The following is a 24,215-nucleotide window of genomic DNA, read 5'->3' on the forward strand; positions in this document are numbered from 1 at the left end:
CTGAGCGGAGTGCGGCACCCTTCTTCCTTCCAGGCTTCCTGTCCACCTTGTGGTCCAGCTTCCCCCTCAACCACGTATCTGTCTCCTTCTGGCACCTGCACCTCCTGGGTTTGGGGGTCATTTGGAGCTTGCGTTCCTATGGGGACTGCATCACAGGCCTCCAAGGTTGAGCGGAGGGGGATGGGCCTCCCCCACATCTCTGTACCTATATTTTGCAGAGTTTCTCCTTCCCCACATCTCAAGCTAAGGACAAGCACACAGGGAAAGGCTGGGTCACAGGTGACCCTTTGGTTCCAGGATTCCAACACAGCACACAGTACCTCTGCCAGATGTCAATCTTGAACAACCTCACCCTGAGCCTGCGTACTGCTCGCAGCTCAGAACCCTGGTCCCATAGGCTGGCCCAAGGGCCTCTTCTCTGAGGGTGTTACCGGGATCTAAGATTCTGTAGCAACCTGGGTGGAACGTGGGCGCTCACCTCCCTGTCCACCCCAGGGACAGGGCCCAAATCAGACACGCCAGGGCTGGGATGGGCCTGCCTTTCAGTGGGCCAGATCTCAACAAGGCAAAAGACGAAGCCTGAAGCCAGCATGGAGGAAGGCTCCCCTCGGCCTTCTGGTCAAATCAGGGGCCCTTGGAAGCAACTTCTCCGGCAGCACGGCGCCTCCCCACAGAGAGGTGTGAGAGCTGCGGTCGCTTCAGCCAGCCAGCAGAGTCACCAGCCCTGAGCAACTCGGCTGCAGCCAGCTGTTCCCGAGCCTTTGCAGGCACGGCCCTCATAGGGGTGGACATGAAGTCGGGGAGGGAAGCCCTGCACCCTGAGAAAGCCAAGCAGCCCCAGGGCATCAGGCAGGCAGTGCCAGGAGCCGCCCCCTTGCCGGCAGGGGGCTTGGGGAAGAGGAGTGGAAGCTGATGTTGGTCAGCAAAGCGGAGAGGGCAGAAATCAGAGGCCTGGGCGCAGTGGAAATGGCACTGCCTGGATTTGGCTGCCAGGAGGAGTCCACACGGCCCTCGGCACTCCAGGCCCCATCAAGGGTTGGACCACAGGCTCTCTGGGGTTTCTTTCCCCACTTTAAGAAAATACTAACACAACACAAATCTAAGATGAACAAGGAAGGGGAAGGGAAGGCATTACAGAAGCAGGTGCAGGAGAAACAGGAAGCGAAGCATGGAAGAAGCCAGGTAAACAGGGTGTCTGGGGGTTAACGCCTGCACCAGTCTGCCGGGAGCCGCAGGGCTGGGTAAGGGAGGAAGGAGAAATAAGGCTGAAAACGTGGATGTGATAATGATAATAGCTATTTTCCACTTACTGAGCATTTATTAAGTACTGATATTACATACAGCTTATATGACTTATATACACTCTGTTAATTCTCACGATAACCTCCAAAGGAGATACCATCAGCCTCATTTTGCAAATTGAAAACCAAAGCAGTTCACTTAGGAGCCCACCGCCAGGGAGGGCAGAGTCGGAACTCAGACCTCACAATCGATGCCTTCGGTAGCTTGTCAGCCTTCCCCCAGTGTGGAGGACCAGGCTGACGAGGTCTCAGCCACGGGCAGTTTCTAACCTAGAAGGTAGGCAGACAAATAGGTCTCAGGATGGAAGCTGTCCCAGGAATGAGAGGAGAGCATATGTAAGACACCGCGGAGGCCGAACGGCCACGGTCTGGCAACGAAGCAGAGTCAAGCACGGCTCTGAAGCCCCGGTTCTGGGTAACAGGAAGCCTGGTGGTTCATGCTGCTGTCAAGAGTAGGGATGCAGGGCTCAGGGGTGTGGTGCAGCGGGTTACGCTGCTCCCTTCGATGCTGGCATGCCATTTGTGCCAGTTCGTGTCCTGGCTGCTCCACGTCCAATCCAGCTCCCTGCTAATACTTCTGGGAAAGCAGCGGAAAATGGCCCAAGTCCTTGGGGCCTGCACCCACATGGGAGACCCAGAGGAAGCTCCTAGCTTCAGCCTGGCCCAGCCCAACCACTGCAGCCATTTGGGGAGTGAACCAGCAGATGGAAGCTCGCTCTCTCTCTCTCTCTCTCTCTCTCCCTCTCTCATTCTATAGCTTTGCCTTTGAAATAAATAAATCCTTTAAAAAAAAAACAGGGATGTAGGGGGTGACTGGTTTGGGGGAGGTGAGATGGTGATGCAGGTGCTGGACATGCAGCCTTGGAGGTGGCAGGGGAGTGTCCAGGTTGACATGTCCAGGCATCCGCTGGCTGAAAAAGATTTAGAATGACGAGGAAAGGAGTGTTGGAAGGAGTGGCTGCAGGCAGAACCTCCATAGGACCATTACACCTAAGTCGACGGGGAAGAACGTTTCAAGAACACCATCCGTGGTGCCCACGGCAACATAGAGACTGAGGGGAACTGGGAATAAAAGAGATGGGGAGATTCTGGCAGCCATTAGTGGCCTTGGAGACAGGAGTCTCAGCAAAGCAACTGGAGCAGGGACCAGACGGCAGGAGGTTAGTGCGTGAACAGGGAGGGACCAGAGGCAGCAGAAGCGGACCACAGCCTTCAGAAGTCTGCAGAAGAGGGAAGGAGAGCAATGTACGGAAGTCAGAGGGTGGAGCCCGCAGCAGCGTGGGAGGAAAGCTTTTGGGGTAAGAAAGACCCGGGAAGTTGTTAGGCTGAGGAGAAGCCAGAGGAGGGAGAGGCTTCAGGTTCCTGAAAGACTGGACGATGAGCGCTGGGCAGAGCAAGGAGATGGCGGGGCCGAGGGGATCCGCTGGCATGGCCTGTTGCCAGGTGGCCAGGAGCTTTACGAAGGAGTTTTCATCTCTCAGTAAAGCAAAAGGTAAGGTATGTCCCAGAAGACGGAAGGAAGGTTTGGAGCATGACTTCCTGACACGGGCTGGTCAATAGCTGAGGACAGTGTAGACACATCTACAAGAGAAGTCTAGAAGGCCCCTGAGCGGCTCAGAAGAGCTGCTCCCAATTCACTGCCGCAGAAAACTCCACTGGGCCCACAGTGGCTCCGGCTTGAAGGCTGCTAGGCTGGGAGCCCCAGGGCTGGGGCTGGGTGAGACAGATAACCAGATGCTGAGGAGTTTCTGTCTTCCTCACCAGAGCCTCTGACCCCTGGGGCACTGGTGCGGATTTAGCAGGGGCGCAAGTGATGGGAAATCACTACGCCCTGACAGCGCTTGGTGGTGCACGGGAGAGCAGCCGGGCAGGGCGCCTGCTGCCAGTACCTAGTGCTCTTGGTGTCCGTCCACAACCTGAGGCAGTGGGCATTTGCCTGTCCCCGGAGCCGATTGAGGGGGATTTAAGAATTGAGAACATGGAAAACCTGATGTCATCCAGTGCCCACCTGCACCTCGTAAATTCAACAATTCAAGGGACTAGCACTTGGGATCCAACAATGACACAAAGCGGTTGTTTAGGGGGACACCTGATACTCTCTCCCCAGGCCCCCCACCCCATCCAGGGCCTTTTCATCCTCAGCTCCACTAGACAGCCAGGCACCTCTGCATCCCCCATGGCCCAGGCAGGTTTGAGCTGGAAGTCAAGTGCCACTAGGATGCTGGCGGCTGCATCTCCATTCCCACAGAGACCACCCTGCAAGGCTCCCCACTCTCCCTTCTCTCCCTTCTTCTCGCAGGATGTTGGCTCCTCCACTACCTCAGGTGAGAGGCACTAGGACTCCTGGGCACTCAGAGGCTCCCACACTCACAGGTGCAGCAAAGGGCATATGGGTTTGGGCTCTAGGCTCAGTCTGCCTGAGTCTGAATCCCTGCTCCACTCCTTATTGCCTGGGAAACTCTGGGCAGGTTCTTATTCCTTCCTGTCTAAAGTAAGATCACGCTACTCTGCCTTCCAGCACTGTAGTGAGAAGTGGGAAATCACTTACTTCATGTGCTTCGTGTGCTGGCTGGCTCAGCAAATGTTGGCTACAATAACCATGAGGGCCAGTACTATTACTCTTATGGGTGACCCCTAGGTCTGGCTGCTTTCAATTTGGAGCCTGGGCCAGATGTAGGCGGGAGGCTTCCCCATCCCATAGGCCCCAACCTGGTCCATGCAGGTGCTACGGAGACCCTGGGGGAGGGCACCGAGAAGACAGGCAACAGTCTGACCCAAAAAGAGGTGGCATCAGGAGGACTCAGGGAGACGGACTGGGGCTGGATCGGGCCCCGTCTGGGGCCCTGGGAAGGAACCAGACTGATGCCAGGGGGCTGTGGCAGAGCTTGCGACAAAGGCTGACAAGGGAGGTGGTAAGGTCACTTCCTCTTTGGTTAAACTCCCAGGAGGAGTTCAGCTCCTTCAGCTTAGAGATCCAAACAGTCTCTGGGGCTTGAGTTAGGAGGAAAGTGGTGCACGAGTCTCCTATCACACTGGTAAACTCAGGAAGAAGGACAGGCGCTCTCTAGCTTCTCAGAAAGCACCAGAAGATCCTTACCCCTCTCCGTCTCCCTCTTCCTCCTCCTCCGCCTCCGCTCTGTCCTTCCTCCCTGTTTCTTCTCTGTCTCTCTCCCTCTCTTTCTCCGCCCCTCTTTCCATCTCCCCGTCTGTCTGTCTGTCTGTCTCCTTGCACCCTGAAGTCCCACTGTGGCTACGTGAGTTTATTGATTCCTGGGAGCTGGGGGAAAACGGGAGGCAGGGCTGGGGTGCAGGCTCAGGGATGGAAATAGAAGGCTATAAATTATTTGTGACAGGAAAGCAATAGTGGCAGAGTGCTGAGCACAAGTCCTGTGTCACTATTAGATTCCTTTTAGCCTGATGACACTGTAAAAAAGGTTAAGTGTCTGCTGGAATCGTACACCTGGGGGGCCGGGGCAGCCTGGGAGCAGAACAAGCCACTGAGAGCAGGTATATCAATTCTCCAGGCCAATAATATTCCTCTCATTGATCGCCACGCAAAGTTCAAAAATCTCATTACAGCCAGGCAGACCGGGAACTTTTTACAAATCAATAGAATGATATAATGTATGTATACTTAGTACAAATGTATCTATTCATCTATCCATCCATCCACGGTCTGCCTCAGGGTTTCCAAGTTAACCTACCCATCATATTACGTTACCTTATGTATGATTATATTATGTGATAATAAATGGTGTGCAAAAACTCCCCCTCAGGTGGAGACAAGAAGAGGGCCTATTAGCATCGAGGTGACCTCAGACAGCTCACCTTGAAGGGAGCAAGGGGGCAGCATCTCCAGGACGAGGCTGGCCAGGCCTTCCAGGAGCAAGGCTTCCTCAGCAAAGGCGCCTGCCATAGGACCACTGTCTGCTGAGCACCTGCTCTGTGCTAAGCAATGCTCTACGTGCTCTGGACAAACAGTTCTCTTACCTTCCCAGCACTCTACTCTGCAATCAGTGCCCAGGGTCGCCCAGTTAATACAGGCAAATCTGAGATGTGGGGTTCAAGAACAATGGTCCCGGCGGCTGTATCCTTAATCGCCAAGTGCACTGCTTCCAGGGAAGGGACACTAAAAACTCCAAACTTCAAACTCCTGGATTCTAGGTGCAATCCCTGTTCCTCACAAGCAGATGGGAGTGATGCACCTGCAGGAAGCAGCTGCTGGCACCAGAGATGGGCGGGACCCCCTGAAGCCCTGTCCCACAGCCTACAGCAGACCACCTTCTCAACTCTGGAATTCCTTCTACGAGTGGCAAGCAGGCCCCAGCCTGGTCACCTTGCTGGTTTTCCCAAAGGGTCTCAGGCTCAAGATGTCAGATACCCACATCCATGTGCCAGATACATGTACAGATCAGCTTAACTCATTAGGTCCCAAGCTCTTCAATTCTGCAAATATTTCAACAACATAATATTCACTTTACAGTTAGTATATGTGGTACATTTATTGCCTAATTTGAGCCTTTATGGGTGTCCTATGAATAGGACAATGGGACATGATGGGTTAAGTTGTCCTGGGGAAGAATGCTCGCTTCAGAGTCTTTGAAGAAAATATTTAAATTCTGGTATGGGGAAAGTCTGTCCTGATTTGGTAAATCAAAGGGACCAAAGGGTAGCTTGCTTCAGACGAGCAGGTCCCACTGGCCAGGCAATGGTGGGTGGAGCCTCTGCCAGCGTCTTCAGGCTATCTCCATATTTATTATAAGCTGGTTCATGCTAGTGAACAAAATTACTTTTGCTTCAAAAAATATTTTGCCCAACCTACTACAGGTATTTGCTGCAACTCAAGTCTCAGAGCTGCCAGTATCCAACGCGTATCCCAGACTCTGAGGCAAGTCGGCATCTTTGAGCTATCACGGATCGCCCCGGAAACTCTCCCTGCCTCCTGTGAAGGGTCCATGCTCTGAGAACTCTAAGTGCTGGGATCTCCCGTTGTACAGGCCAGGAGCTGAAAACCTCCCCCCACCCCCACTCTGGCCCCATCCCAGGAGCCCAAAGGAGGCTGTGCACACCTACGCACGGCTGGAGGCTCGCGCTGTTCCGCAGGCTCTGGCTCTGCAGTTGGTGTTCACCCAGGCTCAGGCACAAGCCCTGAGGGATCCAGGCCTGCGTGTCCCCAAGCCTTCTGTGCATGAGAACGGCCCCTGGCGGGAGGCTCAGGCCATCCCGCAGAGCTGGGGCAGGCCTGCCCATCCTGGCTGCAGCAGGACAGAGCTGCAGCACCCAGGTCCCAGGTGACCAGGGTTCTTCACGAATGAATCAGGAGCATCCACCTCTGGTGTTGTCCTGCCAGAAAGCTTGCAGAAGGATTTCCTCCCAGGGGCGCAGGCCAAGGCAAACCCTGGTTCCCGCTTCAGAGCCCCTGGACTGGAATTTCTGAACTCAGACACTTGAGAGCTGCCCCGAGCCAGGGAGGGAGCAAAGCCCCTATTGGCTGTACCGGGAGCCTTGGGAGAACTGGGCGGGAGTCAGAGACTAAGCCAGCTCCTGGCTCACGCGCTGTCAATCCCACTGCTCTGCATCTGTGTCCTGACTCCAGTCAGCATCGTCACCAACATTCCTCTGGGGAAACTAAGCTATAGGTTAAACACCAAAATCATTACACGATGGCTGTGGGTGCCCTCCAGGAGGATAAACTCCCAGTGGGTATCTTAGATACCACTCATATTTTCTGCATCAACTTAACCTTCTAGTACTGGCATTGACGCCGATAATCCTTCCACCACGTGTCCCTGGGAGCCCAGGCCAGAGACAATTTACCAGGCTAGATGGGCCATGGGGCTGGCCCAAGGGGGCAATAGTGATGGTTTATATGATGAATAGTAAGCATATGGATTGATTTAACTTCAAGATATGCTTAGGCTTAAAAATTAAGGGGCAATGTGTTTAACTAACCATTTGGAAACCAGTCTGTGGTGCATGCCAAGGCCAGAGCGTGACCAGACTTGCTCGTCTCGCTGCTGGCCTGCCCTCATCTGTCAGGGCCTCTGGCTAGGGCCGTCCACCCCACCCCAGGCCTGCTCCAGCGGCTCCGGGGCTGCTGGGTGTGATGGGGACGGCAGTGCTCATGCTGCGGATTCATTGCTGGGACCAAGGCCCAGACTGGGTGCTTGTCTGTCCTCCCTGCCCCTCCACAGGCAGCAGGAAGCCTGGAGGATGGACCCCTCACACCTCTGTGAGTGACCGCCTGGCCTTCCTGCCTCTGGCCCTGCCCACCTCTCCAGCACTCAAAAAATAAATAAATAAATAAATAATAAAATAAAAATCCAGCCTTCTGTCTCCTGAAAGAATGCTGTGTGGAGGTACAGACATGGGCCACAGCGGTTAAGTAGTTCTTAGAACATCTGCATCCCATATCTGAGTGCCTGTGTTTTAGTCCCAGTTCTGCTTCCAATCCAGCTTCCTGCTAGCACACCCTCTGGGAGACAACAGGTGATGGCTCAAGAGCTTGGGCTCCTGCCACGCATGGGGTAGACCAGATGGAGTTCTGGGCTCTTGGCTTTGGCCTGGCCCAGGCCTGGCTGTTGTGGGCATTTGGGGAGCAAACCTGTGGATGGAAGCTCTCTTTCTCTATCTCTTTCATTTTTTAAAAAATGACTTATTTATTTTATTTTTTGAAAGGCAGAGTTACAGAGAGAGAAGGAGAGACAAAGAGAGAGAGAGAGAGAGTGAGCTTTCATCCACTGCTTCACTCCCCAAATGGCCTCTATGGCCAGGACTGAGCCAGGCCAAAGCCAGGAGCTTCTTCTGGGTCTCCCACTTGGGAGCCATCCTCCACTGCGTTCCAGGCACATCAGCACAGAACAGGATCATAAGTGGAGCAGCCAGGACATGAACCGGTGCCCATACAGGGTACTGGAATTGCAGGCGGTGGCTTAACCCGCTGGGCTACAACACCAGCCCCTCTCTCTGCCTTTCAAATAATAAGTATGTAAGTATTTAAGTTATCGTTGGACTCAAGCATTCAGAGCAGCTGTTTGGATCACTCTGATGGGCTTTCCTCCTGGGCTGAAGTCCTTACTCTTCTAAAAGAAATGCCATGTGGATAAACCTGCAAGTGCTTCCCCTTAACTACAGGGGAAATCCAGGATGCCCCAGCCTGGCTTTCAGAATCTCCCCGAATCTGGCGCTCCCCTGGCTTCCCAGTGTGGTCCGCCCAGGGCCGCTCCACTCGGGGTTCAGCACAGAGCTGAGAGCCTGCTTTCTGCTCACTCGGTTCACGCCAGGTCTCCCCTGGGCTCCGGGCTCCGCAAGGGCGGACACCAAGTCCATTTGTTCCACCACTGGCTTCAGCTCCTAGCAACAGTGCCTGGCATAATGTAAATACATCCAACCATTCGCTGAGTAACAAGTGAATATTATTATTTTAATCATAACAATAACAGAACCTTAGGAGACAAGAGTGGGTGACCATGTGCTCACCATGTACCAGGCACTATGCTAAGAACTTTCTGTGGATTCCTTAATTCTCAAAACAGCCGTGAAGATTATTATCCCTGTTCTACAGATTATTAAGATTATTATCCCTGTTCTCGTAGCTGAGGCTCTGAGAGGTTAGGCAACTCACCGAGGATCACACAGCTGCTATGTAACAGAACCAGAATATAAAACGCAAACGTCTCACTCCATAGCCTATGCTACTAACCGCTGGGTAGAGGAAGTCTAGCACATCTGGAGCAGATGATAGGAGCCAGGGCAGACTGGACAAGCTGCATAGAGTAACAGTATAAATAATAATGGTATAGTTTTTATAAATATAAATCATGTAACTAATATAATTATAAAATAGTAAATAGTGAAATAATAGCTTTAATAACACAAGTAATATCATTTCTTTCTGTTCACTGTAAGGCAGGCATTGTAGCAGATGTGTCTCTCAGCCCTGCACGCTGTCTACCTCACCTAGGAGACCAGAGTAGGATAAGCTGTTTGCCCAAGGTCAGATGCATGACAGCACTCAAGCCAGACTCTGCGGCCAGATCTGTGACTCCAGTGACTACAGGCTGACCTCTTCTGGAAATTGCTATATTAATATTTCTTTATGTTTAACTATTTGGGCATGGACACATTTTCTCCTTCAGACAACTGAACAAATGCCTATGCAAAGAACAGAAGTTGCACACGGCAGTGATTCCAAACCTGCTTCCCGCTCTCGGGGGTGTGCCACAGATGTATGTGGTAAGCCTCACACATTTGTGTTACAAACAAACCACATTTTTAGGCCAGCGCCACGGCTCACTAGGCTAATCCTCTGCCTGTAGCGCTGGCACCAGGTTCTAGTACTAGTTGGGGTGCAGGTTCTGTCCCGGTTGCTCCTCTTCCAGTCCAGCTCTCTGCTGTGGCCCGGGAGTGCAGTGGAGAATGGCCCAAGTGCTTGGACCCTGCACCCGCATGGGAGACCAGGAGGAGCACCTGGCTCCTGGCTTCAAATCAGTGCAGCGTGCTGGCCGCAATGCACCAGCCGTAGCAGCCACTTGGGGGGTGAACCAACTGAAAAAGGAAGACCTTTCTCCTCTGTCTCTCTCACTAACTCTGCCTGTCAAAAAAAAAAAAAAAAAAAAAAAAAAAAAAAAAAACCCACATTTTTAAGTGGCTGGAATGTCAGTGTATTTTATACGCACTGGTAGGTTTTGGGGGTAGATTTTACAAATCCTCCCTCCCTAGCTATCTAGCCATCTAGCCAACCATGTGTCTTCCAAATCACGTACATGACCACATGAGGATACTGCGTATGGATGCGTCTCTCATTTCTACATTTCTAGAAGTCACTTCTGTGATTAGTGTATCTTTATATTCACGCCTGCTGTGATGTATTGATCTAGATTTATAACAGCAGATAGATTTATCAAAATCTACTTCATGACTGTCTGCCAAGTTGGGCCTGTTTCTGTCAAATATTAGCCACACAGAGTCCACACCCATCTCTGCTGCCTGCCTAGGGCACTTGAGAGTCTCACCTCACAACTGTGCTTTCATGCTGGTCTGTGCACCCAGCACTGATGTGCACAGACGTGCATTTGTGTACCTGTGCATCTCTCTGTCTATGGCTAGGATGGGGGGGGTGTGATGTGGAAATGAGAGAATTATTGAATGCCAAGTAGAGGTGCAATAAATTCCATTGATTTTATAAACTCCAACTTGTCTTCAGTCTCCTTCCATTCTTTATCCTGGGGGCATTGCAACAAAAACCTATTTTAAATACCTTTGCTTTCCCCTCCCCCTCCCCAAAAAAGTGTCAATATTTTATTTGGATTTTTAACTTCGCTCCATAACAGTTGTTTGACCTCCTGACTCGTGCGAGTCACATAAATTCTGGGACTTTATTCAGGAGCCATGTTCCTGCTATTGAATAAGCAATTTGGGAGGGTGAATTAATGACTTGTGCTGTTGCTGGAAAGTCCCTGAAGAAATATTAAAATTGCTTGCAGACTGAATCGATACTCAGTGAACACCCAGCAAGAGGGCTTCGGCTCCGGAATGGCCGCAGAAGGCAGGCTCGCTAGAGGAAGCGGAGTTCCTGCACCCAGCTCAGCGAGCTTCCCCCAACCCCCACCCTGCCCTCCTTCCCTGGAGCTCTGTCATTTTCAGGAACAGCCAAGTCTTATTAAACCCCAACCAGGATAGAGCTGATTTGTCCTGTCTCAGAAAGCAGGCTCAGGGGACAGTTCAGTCTCTTAGAAGCAATGAGAGCCCGAGGCCTTGCTGGAGCAAGGTCTGGACACATCCACCTGCTGGCGCCTCTGCTCCCTGGCAGGCTGCCCTGCGCCTGGGGAGGCCGGGTGGGTGGAGGCGCTGGGTGTTGCCCTGCTGACTCCATCACCGCACGTCTGACCAATGTTTCCTATCGCCCAAGCGGTCACATGACTCGGGCCTTTGTGGACAGCCGTGCCTGTGGATGGAGAGTTTGCATTGTGCGTGTGTTGCCGTGGAGTGCATTGTGTCGACACATTCCGGCAGCTGGCTTAGGGTTTGTTACTTGGTGTTTCGTGGCATTGTATGGAGGTGACTGCACTTTGTGTAACACTGAGCTGGAGGAATGTGAGTATTGTTTGGTGGCAGGGTCTGTGTTTCTGCTTTGAATTATTGTGTTCATTGATCATATCAGCATCTTTTTTCCCCGTAATACGTGTCTCCCAGATTAGGTTAATGGGAGTCTCCTTGGTGATGTGGGTTGAGTAATGATGTTGGACCTGGGTGGTGGTGTATGATTCGGTAATTGCTTTAATTGCCTTTTCAATGTGCTTGTGGGTGAGAGGGTCCATCCCTGTAGCTTTTTTAGCTTACTCCAGTCTGGTGGACTTTCCAGAAGCAAGATTGTGTGGATGCAGGTCAAATCTCCCCCTGGCGATGGAATACTCGGTTTGCTTGCCTTAGAAGCAGACTGCCCCTCCTCCACTGAACGGTTCCGACCTTACCCCACCGGTCCTGGTGCCCATCTCCCTGCAGCTGCCCCTGCTCCACTCCGCAGCTCTGGCCGGCAGCACCTCCTTCCTTTCCAGCAGCCCCAGACGACGTGGCTCAGCAGTGGCCTGCACTGAGGGCCATACCCCAGGGACAAGCACAGCGCATGTGCTAGGCGCGGCCTTCTACCACGACACAGGGTCCTTGTTCTGAGCTCATGAGTAAAGGAATGAACACATAGCTGGGCCTGAGACTGCAGGATTACAGAGTTCCCCAAGAAATTACTCAAGCTTCCACTTCCTTTGCTCCAAAGTAGATATGAAGTCTGGCGCAGTGGAGAAGTCCGTGGGTTTTAGAGCACAGGTTCAAGGCTTAGTTCTGCTACACAGCTGTGACCTTGAGCAAGTTAAATAACTTCTCTGTACTCCAGTTACCTCATCTGCAAACAATCCTAGAAAGCCCTAAGGGGTTGTTTATGATACTTAAATCAATGAATACATGCAACATGCTTAAAAACAGTCCCTACTACAGTGAGCACTTGTTATTATTATTATTAGGAATACAAGATGGCTTATGAGGGAAGCAGCCATGAGATTGGCATATGCATGTATGCAAACATGTATACCTGTATGCTAATGTACATAAACTCCAAAGACAAATCAAGGTAGGTGTGTGTGTGTGTGTGTGTGTTTAAGCCAAGAAGTGCAAAAACTGTGAGTGTGCAGTGTGAGGGGCAGGTGTGGGTCTGTCCTTGGCCTCTCTTTCATTTGGACAGTGGCAGGAGCTGGGGCTCACAGCCTCCACCACTGCACGCAGGCACAGAGAGGCAGCAGCTGGGCCTGTGGTGATGTTGGCAAAAAGGAGGAGGGAGCCCTCAAACATGTCTATTTCAAAAAAAAAAAAAATTTTTTTTTAAGGATAATTGAACTCTCAGGATTCAAATTCAGCTCTTCTAGAAAGTTTATGTCCTAATTTTAAAAATCAGGACCTTTATCAGCCGGTGGGTATTAATGAGAGGATAGTGGAATCTAGGTATTAAATTTGAGACCCAGGGAAGAGGTCATAAAGAGCACATGAGGGGGGCCAGCGCTGTGGTACAACGGGTTAAAGCCCCAGCCTGTAGTGCTGGCATCCCATGTAGGCACCAGTTCGAGTCCCGGTTGCTCCTCTTCCCATCCAGCTCTCTGCTATGGCCTGGAAAAGCAGTAGAAGATGGCCCAAGTGCTTGGCTCCCTGAACCTATGTGGGAGATCCAGAAGAAGCTCCTGGCTCCTGGTTTCAGACTGGCCCACCTCTGCCTATTGCAGACATTTGGGAAGTGAACCAGAGGATGGAAGGCCTCTCTCTCTCTCTCTCTCTCTCTCTCTCTCTCTGTCTCTGTCTCTCTGCCTCTTTGTAACTCTGCCTTTTAAATAAATTAACTTAAAAAAGAAAAAAAGAGCACAGAAGTGACTGTGAAGCAGTGGGTGTGCATCTTGCTGAAGCCCAGTGACAGAGCTTGCTGACCTCCCTGAGCTGTGGGGGAATCTGAGGCAGGAACAGGACTCTGCATTTGGGAAACTTCGCTTTTTGTCTCTGCTTTTGCTGGCACAGAGGAACGGGGAGAATTTGCACTTGTCCTGTTACTTTGAGTCACTGCTCCAAACAGAATAAGCTCAAAGTCAATTTTTTTCCTAAGATTTTTTTCTTAAAATCTTTTACCCCTTAACAAAATGGAAAGAATTATTGTGATCATCAAGCTGCCATGTCCTCTGGCATATCCAGAGATGCCGGCCAACAGCAGGGAGGCTTGGTCTCAATTTGTCCAGTGCTTGCTCACTTCTCCCTGTCCTCCTTCATCCTTTGTCTTATCTCCATCTTCTCTCTTCTCCTTCCCTCCTCTTGCTCTCTCTCTCTCCTTCCTCTCCCCTCTATGACATTTACGGCTCAGAGGAATGCTTCAAACCTATCAAGTAAGGACTTCTCCCCTCTACCCTTTTACTGTGTCTTAAAAAAAAAAAAAAAAATGCAAAGCACCACAACCCATGAAAATGCCGTGAAGTCCAGAAAATGCCAACCTTCAACTCCTCAAACAGCAACAACAGGCTCATCCAAGAGACAGAGGGTGCAGTGTGCAAGTCCCCACGTCTGTGTGCACGCACACACGCGGAGCCTGGCCTCTCCAAGGGGATGAGGGGACGCCCGTCTGACTCTGGTCAGGGTCAGGCATTGTCTTCTCCTGGAAACACACAGAGCAGGCCTCCTTCCTAGATCCAGTGGGGCTCCCAGGGGAGCCTCATCCCCACGGCCTTTCACCACACGCAATCCTATTTGCAGAAGAACCTTTAAGCTCTTCTACAATTTTTTATTGAAAAGATTCCAGGGTTTATGCACACACACTGACATAAACACCTCACAAAAATACACGCCTGGCGATTACCAAATTGCAGTAAGAATAACTAACACTTATCGGGCACTTCGGTGATCCTGAGCAGGTTTATGTGGATTAGCAAACTTCACACTCATGAGAACATCCGAGAGAGGCGCGTGATGGTCACCACAGTATACAAGAGCACGTGGGAAGGTCACGGAAAATGGAGATTGACCCCATCACACACTCAGGGAACAGGGAAGCTGCAGTCCGACTCTGCCACTAGGCCTCCTAGCTTTGCGGGAATCGCCTGAAACACTGTGGGTGCTTAGCCAGGGTTTTCTGAATGAATGAGTACACAACGGAAAGGCCCTACCCAATATTCTTCCCGAAGATAGCGAAGAGGACTCCCTCATGGACGCCAGACCCAGCAGACAGGCGAAGCTTATCTGGACTAGGCGATCCACTCTGCTGAGCAACTCTAGGGGAACACAGGTGCCCTCTGCCCTGCTTGTTCAGACAGGAAACGCGCCCCCCACCAGCTCTCCACTGAACTGCAGGGCCCAACAGAGCCCCTCTTTGAATCAGGATCCAGGCCCACAGGCATCGAAGATGCTTTCTGACCACAGCCTCCTGTGTCCCAGACCATTTTCTCTTCAAAACAGATATTTCTCCAGGTGTGCTTCTGTGCCTGGATTAAAAACGGAGGAACCCCATCAATTATGTCGATGTTTCTAAACTGCCAGACCACTGGCATCATATTGGCAACCTTTATAGATGACTGACCCGAGTTTCTGGTTTTCATCCAGATGTTTGGGAGTTACCACAGTCATTAACCTGTTTGTCGGCAGGTGCTCATGCATTTCCGAGAGACATAGGTGAACACTAAAGAGGAAGAGAATAGCCCAGAATACAACAGAGTAAAGAGGACAGTGGTAGCAGTTATTAAAAAAAAAAAAATCAGTCAAGCAGATGGCATTCTGGGAATGGATTGCCACCTTGGAGAGGTGGCATTAGAATGTGGGTCCAGCTCACCAGAGACTCACATGCTTCAGACCTCTAAAACCTCACACGGCTGCGTCCATGCCTACAGACCCCGGCCAGTGCAGCTGACGGCTCACTCCCTGCACCCAGCACAGGCAGCAGCTTGCCTGCGGTGCGCCCAGGCCACCTCTCCACACTGTACACGTTGTCGGTCCAAGCTGTGGATTGTGCAGAGCGTGGCGTCAATCTGCTGCGGACCTGTGTACGTGGACCCTGTACGTGATTTACTGCTCTGCTTTTATCATCTCTCCTACCTCCATTTCCTGTCTCTACTTCACAGCGCTATTTACAGCTTCCTCATCCACAGAGCATTGCAGCTATCTCCCAGGGTCTCTAACTGATCAACTCAAATGATTTTTCTCATCCAGGTTTTCTCTTCCTTCAACTAAATTTATGTCTTAGTAAACAGGAAGTTCAGATGACTCCATTCAGCAGGGTTGCCACTCTTATCAAAGGGACCGTGGCAGGGCCAGCATAGTGGCATAGCAAGTTAAGCCATCACTGGCATCCCATATGGGTGCTGGTTCAAGTCCCAGCTGCTCTATTTTGGATCCAGCTCTCTACTGTGGCCTGGGAAAGCAGCAGAAGACGGCCCAAGTGCTTGGGCCCCTGCAACCCACGGAGGAGACCTGGAAGAAGCTCCTGGCTTCAGTCTGGCTCAGTCCTGACTTACGTCTGAGGAGTGAACCAGCGGATGGAAGACCTCTCTCTGTGTGTCTCTCCTCTCTCTGTAACTCTTTCAAAATAAATAAATAAATCTTCAAAAAAGGGACTGTGGCACTAAAGGACTCTATCCAAGGGACGTGTATATATTCTGAGCAACCGGCTCTCCCCTCCCCCTTACGAAGGCTGCATGCGTGTGTGCACAACATCCTCCATGCTCCACCGTCAATGCCGCTGGGCACTGGCAGGAAGAGCAGTGACGGGGACAGCAGCGGACCCTCAAACCCAGGCCCTGAGCCCTCCCTGCTGACGACCACTCAGTCCCTCTAGGAGCAGCCCCACAGTCGCGGGGCGGGGGGGGCTGCTTCCTCCAGATGCCCTCTCCCAGGCACCCCTTCCTCTCAGAGCTGCAGAGCAGGCTTGCAACGCTGTAATTCACAAGCAAGCTTTTGGGGGTCTGGTCTCCTAGTGGGGTGAGTCAGGGCGGGGCAGGGAGGGAGTCTCAGAAGTCAGGTCAAGGTCTCCCCGTGTTCCTGGACCATCTCTTGCCTTTTCCTCCTTCTCTTCAGTTCTTTTTTTTTTTTTTTTTTTTTTTTTTTTTTTGACAGGCAGAGTGGATAGTGAGAGAGAGAGAGAGAGAGAGAGAGAAAGGTCTTCCTTTTTGCCATTGGTTCACCCTCCAATGGCCGCTGCGGCCGGCGCATCGTGCTGATCCGAAGCCAGGAGCCAGGTGCTTCTCCTGGTCTCCCATGCGGGTGCAGGGCCCAAGGACCTGGGCCATCCTCCACTGCCTTCCCGAGCCATAGCAGAGAGCTGGCCTGGAAGAGGGGCAACCGGGATAGAATCCGGTGCCCGACCGGGACTAGAACCTGGTGTGCCGGCGCCACAAGGCGGAGGATTAGCCTGTTGAGCCACGGCACCGGCCCTCTTCAGTTCTGTGCACACCTTCTCCCCATTCCTGACTGTGTGTGACCTTGAGCTCTGGCCTCTCCCTTCCCACCAGGGTCTGTCACAAGAGAGACAGCACCTGCAAAGAAGGGGTCCCCTGGCCTGACAGGCCCGGAGACCAGTCGTCAGAGGGCTAACCCATCACTTCATTCCTGGAAATAAATCCCACTGTATTTGCATTTTAATTTTGCACATAAACAAAGGCCCAGAGTACTCGCTTGGGCAGCATCACTGGACGAATTTAATTAGAAATGAAAAGTTTATAGGGCCCTCTTTAATGCGATTAATGCTCAGTTAACATTTATCACATTCGGATGCTGGAATCGTCTTCCCTAAGCAGCCACTGGCCATGAAATGAATTTCTCTCAACTTTTTTTGTACCCGCCCTGGAGGTCATCTCCTAAGGAGTCCGCGTGATCCTCCAGGCCAAGGGAAGGGGATGCGAGGGTGGGGGGAGAGGCAAATGTGCCAGTGCTGGGTGGGGGGGCAGGGGCCGAGAGGGAGCTGGACCCCTGCTGGGGCTGGACCCTCAGCAGAGTGCCCAGGGCGTAGCCCACAGACCAGCTGGAAGGCTTCTGCACCTCTGCCTGTCTTCTGCTGTTTCTCCCCCACTTTCTGTCTCTCTCACCCAGAGCTCTATTAGATCTTCCCTCCCAGCACCTTCGAGATTGGGGTGGAGACCCAAGTCCCAGCCCCGGACATGCCTGCTTTGCTCAGTCCTTCCTGGAGGCCAGGCTGCCACGGAGAGCCAAGAGGCTGCTGCCCTAATGTCAGCTCCTTAGAGAGGCAGGAGGGCAGGGAACGTGAAACCCCGATGGGTCCCTAGAGGGAGGATGGCCTTCCTTATCACATTCTCTCCAGTTAGAGTCCGCTGAGATTGGCCTCCTAACCCAAACCAGCTAAGCTGCGGAACAAGGAGGAAGGAGATGGGTAAGGGACAGGAGCAGGGGACAGCTGTCTTGGGCTTTGTCCCTGGGGAGTCGGCAACGGCTACCATTTCTCCTGGGGCAGCAGCACACACACCTCGGTGCAGCCCCTGCACACTGCTCACCAGGCTCACACCCAGCTGCGTGCCTGCACAAGGACTAGGGGGGACCCATAGGACCCCGCTGCCAGACCCATCAGGGCTTCTACCCTCTTAGGCTAGCGTTCCTTAAGGCTTCCAACGGGCAGGCTGTCCAGACAGCAGCAGGGACTTCCACACGACGCTGTGACCCAGTCATCCCTCAGCCAGAAACCTCCTGCACAGCAGCCATCAGCTCCCAGCGCTGAGAGTGACTCCTTCTGGGTGCTCCCTGAGTTGCCAGGGCCATTCAGGCAGCTTCCCAGCTTCCCAGACACCATCAGTCCACACGCACTGCATGGCAGAGCCACGCAGGGCCCCGACACAGAGCCACTGGCTTCTCTGCATGAGAGAATCAGGACACGAGCTCATGGGATAAGGCGCAGAAACAAGGGTCTCCCCGCTGACTGCCACCACGGTCAGGCAGGCACAACACAGCCTGCGGGGCTTGGGGTCTCCTTCAGCTTCCTTCACCTGCCTGCCAGACATAGGCTGGGCAGCTGGGTCCCGTGAAGCCCCAGGGCCCAATGGGGAGCACCAGGCTCAGGGAGAGTTGCCCCCAGCTTCACTCCTATTTGCTCAAACCCCAGGACCCCTTTGTCCCCCCCATTCTGCCACCTGCCCTCCCTTCCTTTTCCTGACTTCCTGACTCCACTGTGCCTGCAAGGTGAACCGAGTCCTCTTGGCAGCCGCGGCCCTCACAGCCCTGCTGGGAACCGCCAGTCACGTGCTCTGGCTTTCTCCGTTCCTGGGTCGCTGCAGTGGAGAGCAGAGAGCTGCAGCTCGGGCAGGACTGCAGGGGGAGCAAGTGGAGAGCAGAGAGGCCGGCTGGAGAGGCTCTGATCTGGAATCCCAGGGAGCGCAGACCTCCCTCCCTTCCTGTCAGCTTCTCTTCTGCTCACCCTCCTCCCACCTGCCAGGACGCTGCTGGGCACCTGCACTGCAGCAGTCCCACAGCCACTGCCAGCCAGCCTTGCAGACGGCCGGCGTCACACGCTGTGCTCCCGTGGCTCCCTCCATCACCGGCGACGCCTTCCTCCCATGCCACTGCCTTTGCTCCACCCTCTTCTCAGACACCTGCCCACCCTTCTCTCTCTGGCTGGCCCTCCTCTCTTCTCCTGCATCACCCTTGGGCCCTCAGCCTGGACCACCAGCTGCCAAGTGCTCTGGCTCCCTCCAGCCACTTCTAAGACCTTACCGGGTGCCAAAGGCGCCGGCTCAGATACGGGCAGAATCCAGTCCCCACTTTCTTTCCAAGCTCAGTAGTTGCTGGTTCTGCGCCGGCCATACACACCAATCCCAAACAAGCTCCTCCAAGCCAGCACAGCTCCCCAACCTCCCCCTTCCACTGCCCTGCTTCCTTGCCCCCTTCCTCTCTCTTCCTTACTTCTCGTCCCCTTCCATCCACATCGCCCTCTTCCCTGGCCACGAGGCATTATACGTTGTCCTTCTCCAGGAGCCCTTGGACCAAGGAAATGCCCTGTCACCCCACTGTGCCTGCACTGAGGTTCCTGCGCAGGTCTAAAGCACGGAGGTAGGCATGTCCAGTTACGGAGGTCAAGGGCTGCCCACCGCTGGCACAAGGGTGGGCCTGGAGCCAAAGCCGTGTTTTCCTTGGCCAGTAGGGTACTCTTGGAAAACAAAGCATCTTCTCATATCATGTTGTCTCTTTAAAAACAAATGAGGGGTGGATGTGCGGGACAGGAGTTAAGCTGTTGCTTAGGACGCCTGCCTCCCATGATTGCAGTGCCTGGCTGGAGTCCCGACTGCTCTGCTTCTAATCCAGCTCCCTTCTAATGCACCCCCTGGAGGCAGCCGAAGATGGCTCAAATATTCGGGTCCCCGCCACCCAATGTGGAGAGCCCAGTGGAGCTCAGGGCTCTTGGCTTCAGCCTGGCCCAGTCCTGGCTCTTGCAGGCACTTGGGGGAGTGAGCCAGTGGATGGAGGATCTCTCTGCCTTACAAATAAAATGGGGGGAAAATGAAAAGAAGAGCAAGCTTCCAGTTGCTTGGGGGGTTGTTGAGGATGAGTTGTGAGTGGAGCCTGGCTTTATAGCCACTCTGTCTCCGCCCCTCCTTGCCTCCTCTCTCACTGAGAGTTCCCAGGGATTACTGGGGAAGGACTTGGAGTCCACAGGGCCTGCCCCTTCTCCAGGGCCAGGCCATTCTCTTCTCATCCCCCTCCCCATCCCGAAAAGCTCCCCTGTACCAGCCCTCCTCTTCCCCAAGGTATCTGCCATTGCGGTCATATTCTACCTGGACTCCAATCTTTTCCAGTTGCCAGCAAGCATTCCTCCACCTGGGTCTCCCGCTTGGGTGCAGGAGCCCAATCACTCAGGCCACCGTGTCCTGCCTTCCCAGGTGCATTGGCAGGAAGCTGGATTGGAAGCGGAGCAGCTGGACTCAAGCTGGTGTTCACATGGGACACTGGCCTCGCAGGCAGTGGCCTAGCCCACTGCACCTCAGTACTGGCACCAAGCAAGGTTTCTGTCACACAGGGCCTCTTCCTGCCATCTGTAAGACTGGGCCTGGAGCCTGACCCTGGAGAAAGCTTTGCCCACCACTCTGTCCCAGTGCTGTGGCCATGCCTCTTACTGGGGCCCTGGCCTTGTGGGTCACTGGACCACTGCTCTAGAGGACGGATTGTACTGGGAAGAGCACCTTCTTAGCTGCTTATGCATTTGGTCCCTAACCAGTCCTGCCAACTGGGCTGGGACTCAGGTGTCAAAGTGAAGAGGAGTGCTGGTCACACCAACATTTACTACAAAGGTGGCATTGCTGCAGCAAAGCTTGCCTTACCAGGGGCTAACTGGACTACAACATTCTAGGGCACACAATGATCAGAGGGAAATTCAGCCCCAGTTTGCCCAAATCATCAAATGAGGACTCTTCAGCCCAGGCCCATTACCTTGAATGTCTGCCTCGGTGATTGACAGGGTGGGCCCAAGGACAAGGCAGTGCAGCCTTTCCCTGCGACTGTGGGTCACGCCCGAGGGCCCTCCTCCCTTTCCTCCTCTTGGCCTTAGCGCCCTTTCACCCAGGAACAGACACACACAAATCTCTATACTTGGGAAACCATTGTGCGTACATTCAACCTACATCTGTGCAGCACCGAAACAGCCTGTTCAACAGGAGAAAACCTGGCTCAGCCCAGTAGTTCAGGGGTACACAGATGAACCCCAGGTGATACAACTTTTCACCTGTCCAGAATCGCCCTTCTGTGTGGGCACTGGCTGTGGGACACTGTTCCCAGTCCTCAGGTCCCAGGAGACCTTCTGCTTTCCCTTCACGCAGCCATGCAGCTGAGCGAGCTGCCCGAGGCAGAGATGCACCTGTTGCTGCTGCTCCCACAAGGACCTGACTCTGGGCACCTGGCTAGGAAGGGGGGTGGGGTACGAGAAGCAGCAGCAGGGACTCAAAGAGTTCGCAGGTCAGATGAGCAACATTTACTGCATTCTTTTCAAGGACAAGAAGTGAAGAGGGAATTCTCTCCAGTGCATACATTTTCCTTTTAATCCAAAAACTCCAACACCAGGTAGCAACAAGGAGGAGCTAGGGACAGCCTGAGCACTAACAGGAAAGTTGCAGAACAGTTCAGGGCTGAGAGCGGATGACACGGCCCCTGCTCAGAAGACCGGAAGCCGGGACCTGCAGCCCATGTGGGCTCCTGGGAAGCCCCCTCTTCAAAGCGCAGGCTTCCTGGAGGAAGAAGGGGGGTGTGATGAGTTCCCCACTACGCCTTCTCTAGAAACTGTATGATCTCAGTCCAAAGCACCCCACAACCACATGCCGTGTGCAGCACAACAAGCTCAACCCCCAAATGCCCCCCAAATACCTGTTCCCTGCCACCCCAGCTCCAACCACTGCCTCTCCTTCCCCCACCTTGTGCCAACGCACACATGAAGCCGCTGCGCTCCCTGCGGCAGCCTGGTGCCCCCATCAGGCTCTCCGTCCCCAGGCGCCCCTGATTTCCTTCCCCAGGGGCCGCTCCTGCCTGGCCCCATCTCCACTTGGCTAATTCCCCTTGTGGCCCCTCTATTGAACTGTTGTGTTGTCCATTTCCCTGTGACAAGGGCTCTGGTTACAGAGTTATTGATTGGTTTTCATGCAGACAGATGGGCCCTTCCCGGGCGCCCACCGGAACCCCTGGCTGTATGGGCTGATTGTTGCCTCTCGGGGTGTAGGATTGCAGTGGAGACCACCCTCCACGTGCCTCCTTGGCCCCGGCCGTGGACGGTAATAAATGGAGGTAGCCTGAGCGATAATAAAAGCAATTGAGTAGGTTACCTGCGCAGACACAAGATTTATGCCTCTTCATATTTGATGTGATTGTTTTATTGAGTTCTCAGAACAGTTGGGACACTATTTATTTATTTATTTATTTATTTGCGGTTTCCCCTTCTCTTTTCTTCTTTGCATCACCCTCCAACACCCGTCTTCCAAAACCCGCTTTGCTAGGAACCAGCCCTCGGGTCTGCCGCTCCTCCGGGGCTGCCAGCTGAGATACGAGCTTAGGGCACCCAGCCATCGCTCTCACCTGAGAGCCGTTTTGTGGCCTGAACACCCACGGAGCCAGCCAACAGACAGGCAGTCAGACAGAGACGACTGCTGGCCAAGAAGTCCGGGCTAAAACAAGTGAGGAGACACACGGGCTGCTCCGGAGGGCAGCTCCAGCTCCTTTTAAAGAGTCAGATCGGTGACCGTGCCTGTTTCGCCTGTTCCTCTAACGACGGGTGACCTTAACAACCAGGTGAGCAGGACTTCGCAGGCAGAAACTGGCATGTGTGCCTGCCATCCACGCCCCTGTGTGCTAGGCTCAGGACAGCCATGGAAGGCTGTCCCCTGTCCTTGTTTTCCCATTCCTCTGTGGATAGGAGTGGTTTTCACTAACTTATCAACTTGCCCTGGCTCTTTGCCATGAGACCAGTAGCCTGGACCACCAAACAGCTGTAAGGGTGCGGAGATGTGACAGGCAATGTCATCCCTCTGGCCCAGCTCCATGCTAAGCCAAATCCAAGGGCCAAACGTACAACATTCTGGAACCTGAGTTCCAGAGATGGAGGATCAGACCCTGGCCCGGACTATGTCTTCAACAGTCTTTTGGCTAGGATGAATGGCTTCCAGATCATCTGCAAAGGCCCTTGAGCAAAACCCACTCTACTGCCAAACGTCTGAAGATCCGAGACCGACAAGCAGGGGTGTGGCAGGGGGAACCGAATGGACAGCTGGACAGCGCTGGGGCTGAAGCCTGCTTGCCGCCAGTGTTGCCATTGCTGGGAGAACCACTGTGCTCTCTTGGCGTCCAACAGGCAAGGGAAAGGATGCGCGGTGAGTGCTCAGCAAGACAGACCGTGGAGGGGTCTACTCCAAGCTCTAGGGACAGAGCACCCAGAGCCCAGGGGATGAAGAGTAGACGACGGAGGCGAGAAAGCGATGATGCCCTTACTGGCAGCTCATCCCATGAGGACGCGCTTGGGGCTCGTGGGGAGCCCTGCAAGCCGTCCGGAGTTTGTGCCGTCTTTCACAGGCACTACATCCACCACCCAGAGCACAGGCAGTCCAGAAGACTCTGGCATGTGATCAGGAAAATCCTCCCTGCCTAGTCAATTGTGCAGCCATGTAACCAGGCGACCTTCCTCCCTTGCAGCAGCATGGATCTCCCTCCATCCCGTCCCCTCCGCGCCATTTCCCACACCAGGTTCCGCTGGAAAGTCACCTGTTCATAAACACCCACCCTCCACAGCAGCCGCGCGAGCTGAGAAGTCCACACTCAGCGATCAGTGACCCAGTATTTAGGCCTCCCTGATGGGCTCTGTTTGCTCCGAGGGGCATTTCTGTGAGGGTTTGCTGAAGGAGAACGTGGGTTGGGCAGCGAGCCTGTATCGCGACAGCATCAGAGAACGCCAAAACCATTTTTAAAGCAGGAGAAGCAATTTAGTTTATAACCATAACAGCATATTTCAAGTGCGGCGACAGCATCTGTTTTGGGGAGGAGGAGATGAGAAGCGGTTGCTCAGGTGGGTGAGCATGCGTGGACATCATTCTTGGCACCGCCAGCCCCTGCACACCCTCTGTCCTAACTGTCACAAAGGACCCAACACAGGGGCACCTCCACAACAACGACGCTCTAAGCCAAGAAGCCCCATTCCCCTGGGCACCACATGTAACAATGCCCACAGAAACATCCTGGGTTGGTCATGCTGCAAGGTTCAACTCCACAGCTGAGATCAAACCCTCCCCCCTTAGAGCACAGCACCTAAGGGTCGAGGCTGAGGGCGCAGGGCCCAGATGCCTCCACCCATCCTCGACGAGGCAGCACACTGGGAAGAACAAGAGTTTTTTCCAGACTTGAACGATGTGAGGATTCTGGCCCAAATCAAAACAGAAC

At 53.5% G+C, this 24,215-nt stretch overlaps 1 protein-coding gene across 6 annotated transcripts in view; it reads right to left on the reverse strand.

Annotated features, from left to right (window-relative positions):
* PAX2 (paired box 2) overlaps positions 1–24,215 on the reverse strand; it is an 86,015-nt gene that overhangs the window by 45,247 nt on the left and 16,553 nt on the right. The gene's annotated exons all lie outside the window — the stretch shown is intronic.

The sequence above is a fragment of the Lepus europaeus genome, chromosome 17 (assembly GCF_033115175.1).
Source record: "Lepus europaeus isolate LE1 chromosome 17, mLepTim1.pri, whole genome shotgun sequence".
NCBI lineage: Eukaryota > Metazoa > Chordata > Mammalia > Lagomorpha > Leporidae > Lepus > Lepus europaeus.